At 32.7% G+C, this 9,432-nt stretch overlaps 1 protein-coding gene across 2 annotated transcripts in view; it reads left to right on the forward strand.

Moving 5' to 3' along the window:
• Window positions 1-388: 388 nt before the first annotated feature.
• LOC134839008 (uncharacterized) overlaps window positions 389-9,432 on the forward strand; it is a 35,778-nt gene continuing 26,734 nt past the window's right edge. For both annotated transcript variants that reach the window (XM_063854387.1, XM_063854385.1), the window contains exon 1: window positions 389-1,042. The gene's annotated coding sequence lies outside the window, so the exon portion shown is untranslated. The remainder of the gene's footprint in view (window positions 1,043-9,432) is intronic.

Below are 9,432 nucleotides of genomic sequence, written 5' to 3' on the forward strand. Positions count from 1 at the left end.
CTTCTTGAAGTTTAACTGAAATTGGGTTCGTGTTTTTTCTAGGTGCCCTAGAATGAATGGAATGCATTGAAATTGTTATAACCAATTTGGATATTATTAGCCCTTTAGTAAAGTATTAATAACCGTTCACTACTTTGGTTTTTATCAGCCCTTCAGTAAGGTAGCTTGCCTTGTGGTTCGGCTTTTATTAAAATTTTTGAAAATTTGTTGAAGTTCGAACTTGTCGCTCGAAAGGTTAAAGCAACAGCAAAAGATTCTGAAGATTAAATTCCCCTGTTTGACTTGAGCGTTTATTGAAACTGCGTCTGGAATATTTTGATCCACTCTAGCTAGCGGGAGGTTGAATGAGCGGAGGGGATTGGGGGTTGAACGGGGCTAATTCTGGAAAACCTTGTAGTCTTTCAATCAGTTTGGAACTCGACTTGTCTCTTGCCACGCGTGCTTGCTAATCCCCCATACGCCATTTTATGTCACAAAGAGGTGCAAATTACAATGACCAACTAGCCGATGGATATATATATATATATATAAATCGAAAACAACAAATATAAAAGTATAGTTTTAAGGTATTTTTCAAGCAATGGCAGGGCAGTAAACATGGAAGCTTGTTCGGAATCCTTCCCGCAGTCGGCCAAGTATGACGTTTCAATGAAAAGAGATAAGATCGCTTCTCAGTAAACAATCCGCCTCCGTGGTCCACATGCCAAATTCTTACCATGGTAATATGGCCTGGCAGTTATATTCACTTCTCAAATCTCGCTCCAGTGGCGCCAGTGCGGTTATTTTTGTATTACACTACAGTGAAGTCCCTGCTTCTTTATCCTGGACCAACCGGCAGTTTAGTAGCTGTTCTGGTTCTGCTATCCAGAAGTGAATTGGAGAAAATAAGAGAAAAATCAGCCCAGTAATATAATATTATGTCTTGTATATATATGTTGGAGCGCATACTGTTATATTGCTCTCTGTCTTATATATCATTTGCTAAGCAATGCAGTTTGCGAGCACAAGGACATAAAGACAGGACACGAACACGCCAGTAATGGTAAGCTATCACAAATCCCTATTTCACATTCTCACCACTGTTCCACTTGAATTTTTTACCGCAAAAAAGTTAGAAATTTTTCGGAAAAGTTTACTAATTTATAGCTGATTTGAAAACCAATGCAGTCCCCACTTCGAAAATGCACGTTGTTGAAAATTAACTCAGGATCTGTTTCTGCCAAGCCAGAATCCTGTCCACACCCGGGTTGACAAAAAAGCTACTCGTACAATTCCCATACAATTTTCCATACATTCCATTCATTTTTTGAAAATGCATGAAAACAACCCGGGTACTTAATTAACCCGGATAATCAGTTTTGGTTTTGAAAAAAAAACAAATTTTAACTCAAATAGGAAATAGTTCAAATAGGAAATGTTATGTTTACGCTGATATTAACGTCATAGATTTCTTATTCTTGATATAACTGCCTCAAAAATTTCCGGTTTGGGGCTTCTGTGGATTTTCTGTCTAGATTTTGTCTGCGATTGAAAACTGCAGCTAACTTTTCAGTGAAACGTGAAAGCGGGCGCCCGTTGAAAAAGTTGATTTATTCTAATTCGTACCATTTTTCGAAAATCGTTTTTGAAATTTTTTCTCGCGAACTGTTTTAAAGGGCTGTATCTAACAAGCGATCCAACCTTGATCTGAATTCAAAAAAGGAGCTGCCAATTGGTGAATACTCAACTTAATTTTGGATTTTCACAAGCCAAGCAGGACCTGTGTAATAAAAGCATTGTTTTGATGAAAAAAAGAGATAAATTTTGTTAAAATTTTTGGTCATTTATACACCTCAAAATTGGGCCAAATATGAAAAAGGTATGTAGCATTGATTAAGCGTAAATATGATGAGCTAAAAGCTACAAGTTTTGAGGTCAAGAAGTCTTTTTGCACTGGAAATGTGTTCCTTTTAGAGATATAAAACAAATTTAGCAACTTGGTCACATAAACATCAAATAAATAATTCCGTCTTTTTGGCGTAGCAATATGAGTCAAAGAGCACAAGAAAGAACTAAATGATAGAAATGATAAATAATTTTGATCATGATTTGTTTGAGTTTATGAAAGAGGTTTTTAAAGTTTTTGCAGCTTCAGTTTGCATGCTGGCGCGAACAACGCCTTTGGTCAACGTGTACAATGTGACACAAAAAATTAATATCAAGGGCATCATAGACTGTTTATTCAAGAAATTTACAGATTTCAGAAGCCTACAAACATTTGTTTGTTCGTTTTTTAATTGATTGAAAAATGTTTTTTTTTAACTATGAAACTTTTTCAAAACTCTTTCTTAGCCCACTTGAGGGCAACCGGGTAACAGAAAGTTTTGAGGATTAGCAAGCAGATCAGTTTAGTGCTGCAAGCTAATTGTTCTAGTTTTTTAGAAAAATTACAGATATCAATTATGATACCCAAATAAAAATCCAAATAAAACGTTTTTCTAAGACAAGGATACCCATTGCTGTGCGAATAGCACAAAAATTTCTGACGACAAAAACAAAAAATATATTTTTAAATTGTTTGCAAACTGAGATGTTTTGTTCATTCGGCTTAAGCGGGTCTGAAAGAGAGTCTATATACACGTACATTCGGTATCGATAGTAAGAGTACAATAGTAAGAGTACAATTTTTGGTGAAAGTTAAAGATAAAACAAAACAATCTGTATTTTTTTTAAAGTTGCAGATTTTTCATATAAAATTTTTGTTGTCTAGAAAGAAATAAAAAAGCTTCAAAAGTAATGTTGCTTGAAAAAAAATTTAACCGCAAGGGCTTCAAAAAATTATACCACTCGACTCATCCGGACAATTATTTGTGGAATCTGATTTTTTGGCGGAAATATGAAAAAAAAAATAAAAGACAAGCGAATACAAAGTTCCGCCCTACTTTCAGTAATTGGAACAAAAATGGTGCTACTATAAAAAAAAGTTTGAATCAACTACTGACGTTGCCAGACCAGATGCTAGCAACCAATATTAGCTGGTGTTCAAAATTGAGAGAGAGTTTTATCATTTTCTATTCTACAGGACAGTTAGAAAAATTTTTATCGGATCAAGCATATCTGCCATGATAACGAATGTAAGACTTCCAAATAAGACTAGGAAACATACTGATAGGGGTAATAAAAACGAGGAAAAATCAAAGTCTTAAATCGATATTGTAATCAAAATTTGGGATGCGAGATTGTCCAAGTTAGACAAGCCCCAAAGGAAAGGCAAAAAGCTTTAATATCGATGACTTATGTTGAAAATATCAGGATCTTATTGATTTGATAACTGCTAACCTCGACCCAGAAATGACAATTGTATGCAAAAACCCACCCATACTTTTTCATCAAGTTGCTAATTGGCTTCCATGACTGAAACCTATAACAGATCCACAGAAGGATTTCAGATGGTACAGTTTAACTTTCTAATAAAAGACACAAAACGTAGGAGCTTTATAGGGGTAATATGAAAGTTGACGATGAACGAGGAGATTTTTTCATATCAATTTGCTTCCGTTTGTTTGAATGCCATTTCTTCAATACCCTCAGAAATCAGAATAGCCCAGCCAGACAGCCACTTAAGTACATTATCTAAACAATCACCAATGCGAAAATACCAAAAGGAATATCTATCATATACAACTACATTGAGTCAGAATATCCAAAACAAGAAATCTTCAGGAGCTGAAGCCAACACTGCTTCAATTATACCCAAGTCTTTCAGCAAAATAAAGTTAGGCTTGTTACGAGAATACTCTTCATATAAGTCTGCAATTTTTAATTTAGAAGTAAAAAACTTCTGTTTGTTGTCTTACCAATAGTCTCTGTGACTCCTTTTTAAGAATTTGAGCAGTTTGTTAATTATAGTAATCTAGAACATGATGTAATGAAAACTATTGAAACTGGTTTTCCGTGGGTTACCAAAAATTTTCGAAAATTATTACTGTTTTTCCATATAAATACTTTAAATATATTTAGTTTTGTACGTTGCAGTTTTCTAATAGCTCTTCCTATTGCTAATTGAACAAAATTTTTCAAAATAACTAATAAATTTTCTTTGAAATTATTATTATTTGTCTTCTTTTTGCGATTTGTATAAAGTTTAGAGCCAAAAACGTCTTTTTTCAATTGAAATCTACGTTAATTCTTCTTGTTTATCCGGTAAAATTAACCAAAACTAAATGAAAAAACTGGGGCTATTCTCATGGGCGAAGGACCAAATGGGCAAAATATTCATGGGCGAAAAACTAAAAACACAAAGAGTCAAAAGTCAATTATTAAAATGAATCAATTGCCTTTAAATGGAATCAAATCAAGCAGTATTGTGCTTCTTGTATAACGAAACCCGTCAAACAAAAAATTTGTTCCAAATCGACGGCGGTCAGTGAAAATTTAAAAGTTTTGCTTATTTCTGCCGCCTTTTTTTGCCAATATTAATAATAAGTCCCTGTAAATCTTTACTTTTTCTGATATTTACACGCTTCTTTTCCAAATATTGGAATACTGGAATCTGATTGGCTGGTTTTTGCTTTCACCCATTCAGTTTTTTGCCAATGAAAAATTCCACCAAAAAACATCTCAAGAAACAACAACTCAAAAAACAACAACAACAATATCAAAGGTTTACGTTCAAAACTTATAACTTCAGCCGCAAAAATTTCAAATTTCGAAACAACTCAGTGGCATAGAAACGCAAACCCTGTTTTTTGAGTTAAATGATTAGTTTTAACAGACTCCGGATAGCAAAACTTACGTTGGTTGCCCATTCGATTAACCAACGAAAATTAACACATAATTAAAAAGTTAAGCTCCCAATGCCAAAAATCTCAAAATCTGCAATTGCACCAAGGCTTTAGTATTTCGAATAGCAAAACCACAATTTTTGAATAGATCTTAAGCTAAGTTTAATAACAACACAAAATTAACACTGTTAAAAATATCAAATAATCCAAATAAAAAAAATGTTTGTTTTTTGACCCAGAACAACTACGCAAAATCACACATTTCTAAAACAATATTTTTAGGTTATTGTTCCGACTTTCGATACGAAAATAACGGAATATTTGTGCTCGGGGTGGGTTTTTTTTCTTCAGACAAATTTCGACTTTTCAACAAACCATTTTTGACGGAATTTTGTAAAATCATTCAAAAGTTATTGTTGTCTTGAGCTTAAATTTGAAAAGATATTTCACCTGTGATCATTTTTCGTAAAGTTATGAGGGTTTAAAGATTGCCATTTTGGCCATTTTGACCAATTTGGGACAATTAACGCGCGATATATTTGGCGCTATTAACGCGTAAGCGGAGATTCGATCCGTCTTATAAATCGTTCCAAATTGGTTGAACGAAGCTTATTTGCCATCATTGATTTGTTACAAGGAACGAAATATATCTTTTTGTACTTTATATGGCGTGTGGGGAGATGAATTTCAAAAAAAAAAGTCAAATTTTATTTAAAAAAATTTATTTTACTTCATTTCATTTAATTTTTTTATTTAACACTGCTGCTCCGTAAACCTTAAAAGGCAGTCGGAACATTCAGGGCTTCGCCTTGATACGAGCAGTCTTGTTATATTTTGAAATAATTCAATGCAGACAAAAAAAAACAATTTTCATCTCTTATATCTTCGAAGTGAATGGTGAAACAGTGCCCAATCTACACTATCAAAAACTCTCATTGACTAAATAATTACTTAACTGTGCTCCAAAGATCAAAGAAGCATTTTAGTTGTATTCAAGCGTGCCACTAAAACAGGCTGTCTAGACACAGTTTCTAAATAAAACTATCCGATAAACTTTGACTACTACTAAGACAAATTTATTCAAATGATTCCAATTTAACTGAGAAGAAACCCCGAAATAATTTATATGTTTCAACCGATACTTTGTCCAAAAACTCAAAAAAGTTGACAATAGAAACAAAGTCATTTTTTTACGTTACGCTAAACTTTATTTTTATCACGAGTCAGATATAAACAAATTATACAAAACATTCAATTAATTAGCAAATTATACTTTTATTGCAAAAACATTTTTGGGACGCATCAAAACAAACAAATTCTAAATGGCAAATCTCTTTTATACAGGTTCTCAAAAACTAAAATTGTCTACAACTATAGGATGTCTGCAAAAACAAAATACACTATTAAAAACTCGTTCAAAATTAAGAGAGAGTTTTATCATTTTCTATACTGCAGGACAGTTAGAAAAATTTTTATCGGATCAAGCATATCTGCCATGATAACGAATGTAAGACTTCCAAATAGACTAGAAAACATACTGATAGGGGTAAAAAAACGAGGAAAAATCAAAGTCTTAAATCGATATTGTAATCAAAATTTGGGATGCGTGATTGTCCAAGTTAGACAAGCCCCAAAGGAAAGGCAAAAATCCTTAATATCGATGACTTATATTGTAAATATCAGGATCTTATTGATTTGATAACTGCTAACCTCGACCCAGAAATGATAATTGTATGCAAAAACCCACCCATGCTTTTTCATCAAGTTGCTGATTGGCTTCTATAACTGAAACTTATAACAGATCCACGGAAGGGTTTCAGATGGTACAGTTTATATTTCTAATAAAAGACACAAAACGTAGGAGCTTTATGGGGGTAATATGAAAGTTGATGATGAACGAGGAGATTTTTTCATATCTATTTGCTTCCGTTAGTTTGAATGCCATTTCTCCGATACCCTCAGAAATCAGAATAGCCCAGCCAGACAGCCACTTAAATACATTATCTAAACAATCACCAATGCGAAAATACCAAATGGATTATCTATCATATACAACTATATTGAGTCAGAATATCCAAAACAAGAAATCTTCAGGAGCTGAAGCCAATACTGCTTCAATTATACCCAAGTCTTTCAGCAAAATAAAGTTACGCTTGTTACGAGAATACTCTTCGTATAAGTCTACAATTTTTCATTTAGAAGTAAAAAAAACTTGTTTGTTGTCTTACCAATAGTCTCTGTGACACCTTTTTAAGAATTGGAGCAGTTTGTTAATTATAGTAAACTAGAACATGATGTAATGAAAACTATTGAAACTGGTTTTCCATGGGTTACCAAAAATTTTCGAAAATTATTACTGTTTTTCCATATAAAAACTTTAAATATATTTAGTTTTGTACGTTTCAATTTTCTAATAGCTCTTCCTATTGCTAATTGAACAAAATTTTTCAAAAAAACTAAAAAATCTTCTTTGAAATTATTATGATTTTTCTTCCTTTTGCAATTTGTATAAAGTTTAGAGCCAAAAACGTCTCTTTCCAATCGAATTCTACCTTGTTTCTTCTTGTTTATCCGGTAAAGTTAACCAAAACTAAATGAAAAAACTGGGGCTATTCTCATGGGCAAAGGACCAAATGGGCAAAGAATTCATGGGCGAAAAACTAAAAACACAAAGAGTCAAAAGTCAATTATTAAAATGAATCAATTGCCTTTCAAATGGAATCAAATCAAGCAGTATTGTGCTTCTTGTATAACGAAACCCGTCAAACAAAAAATTTGTTCCAAATCGACGGCGGTCAGTGAAAATTTGAAAGTGTTGCTTATTTCTGCCGCCTTTTTTTGCCAATATTAATAATAAGTCCCTGGAAATCTTTACTTTTTCTGAGATTTACACGCTTCTTTTCCAAATATTGGAATACTGGAATCTGATTGGCTGGAATCTGACCTGCACTCGAGTATCATGGACCAAAATTGAGTATATTGGATTTGGTTTCTGAATAATTAAAGAAAGTACTGAATAGTTATTGTTCCGACTTTCGATACGAAAGTAACGGAATATTTGTGCTCGGGGTGGGGTTTTTTTTTCTTCAGGCAAATTTCGACTTTTTAACTAGCCATTTTTGACGGAATTTTTTTATATCATTCAAAAGGTATTGTTGTCCTGAGCCTAAATTTGAAAAGATATTTTCCCTGTGATCATTTTTCGTAAAGTTATGAGGGTTTAAAGATTGCCATTTTGGCCATTTTGACCAATTTGGGACAATTAACGCGCGATATATTTGGCGCTATTAACGCGTAAGCGGAGATTCGATCCGTCTTATAAATCGTTCCAAATTGGTTGAACGAAGCTTATTTGCCATCATTGATTTGTTACAAGGAACGAAATATATCTTTTTGTACTTTATATGGCGTGTGGGGAGATGAATTTCAAAAAAAAAGTCAAATTTTAATTAAAAAAATTTTATTTACTTTATTTCATTTAATTTTTTTCTTTAACACTGCTGCTCCGTAAACCTTAAAAGGCAGTCGGAACATTCAGGGCTTCGCCCTGATACGAGCAGTCTTGTTATATTTTGAAATAATTCAATGCAGACAAAAAAAAACAATTTTCATCTCTTATATCTTCGAAGTGAATGGTGAAACAGTGCCCAATCTACACTATCAAAAACTCTCATTGACTAAATAATTACTTAACTGTGCTCCAAAGATCAAAGAAGTATTTTAGTTGTATTCAAGCGTGCCACTAAAACAGGCTGTCTAGACACAGTTTCTAAATAAAACTATCCGATAAAATTTGACTACTACTAAGACAAATTTATTCAAATGATTCCAATTTAACTGAGAAGAAACCCCGAAATAATTTATATGTTTCAACCGAAACTTTGTCCAAAAACTCAAAAAAGTTGACAATAGAAACAAAGTCATTTTTTTACGTTACGCTAAACTTTATTTTTATCACGAGTCAGATATAAACAAATTATACAAAACATTCAATTAATTAGCAAATTATACTTTTATTGCAAAAACATTTTTGGGACGCATCAAAACAAATAAATTCTAAATGGCAAATCTCTTTTATACAGGTTCTCAAAAACTAAAATTGTCTACAACTATAGGATGTCTGCAAAAACAAAATACACTATTAAAAACTCGTTCAAGTTTTCTAATAGCATTGAGTCTGAAGAAAAATTTCAGACTCGTTGCTGAAAAAAATTCAACAGGCCTACCTTACATTTGGCTTGGGCTTTGAAAGTCATACGAAATTAAATCTTTACGCTTCTTGCTTTAGTTCTTAATGAATATCTGATAAAAAAAATCCAACAGAAGCTTAGAAAGCAATTGTTGCACCAGGTTATACAAGCCTACCGACCCATTTCAATACAAGGCGTCAAATTTAAAAATTCGAAAAATTCTTAAGTAAGCAAATTTTCAAAATGTTCAAATTTCTCACAAAAACATTTTACAGGGCTAAACCCGATAGGCATTGAAAAAGCAAGAATCACCTCTGTGCTAGAAAATTTTATGCAACAGTTGCTGTAAAAACTTTTTGTACAAATTTCTTAAGAAATTGAATTGATAAGAAATATTGGAGTTCTTTGAAATCTTCATGGATATATTGAGCGTTTTCGTCAGCAACAGTCAGCCATATTGGAAATGATTGGAATTTGGT

The sequence above is a fragment of the Symsagittifera roscoffensis genome, chromosome 2, assembly GCF_963678635.1.
Source record: "Symsagittifera roscoffensis chromosome 2, txSymRosc1.1, whole genome shotgun sequence".
NCBI lineage: Eukaryota > Metazoa > Xenacoelomorpha > Acoela > Convolutidae > Symsagittifera > Symsagittifera roscoffensis.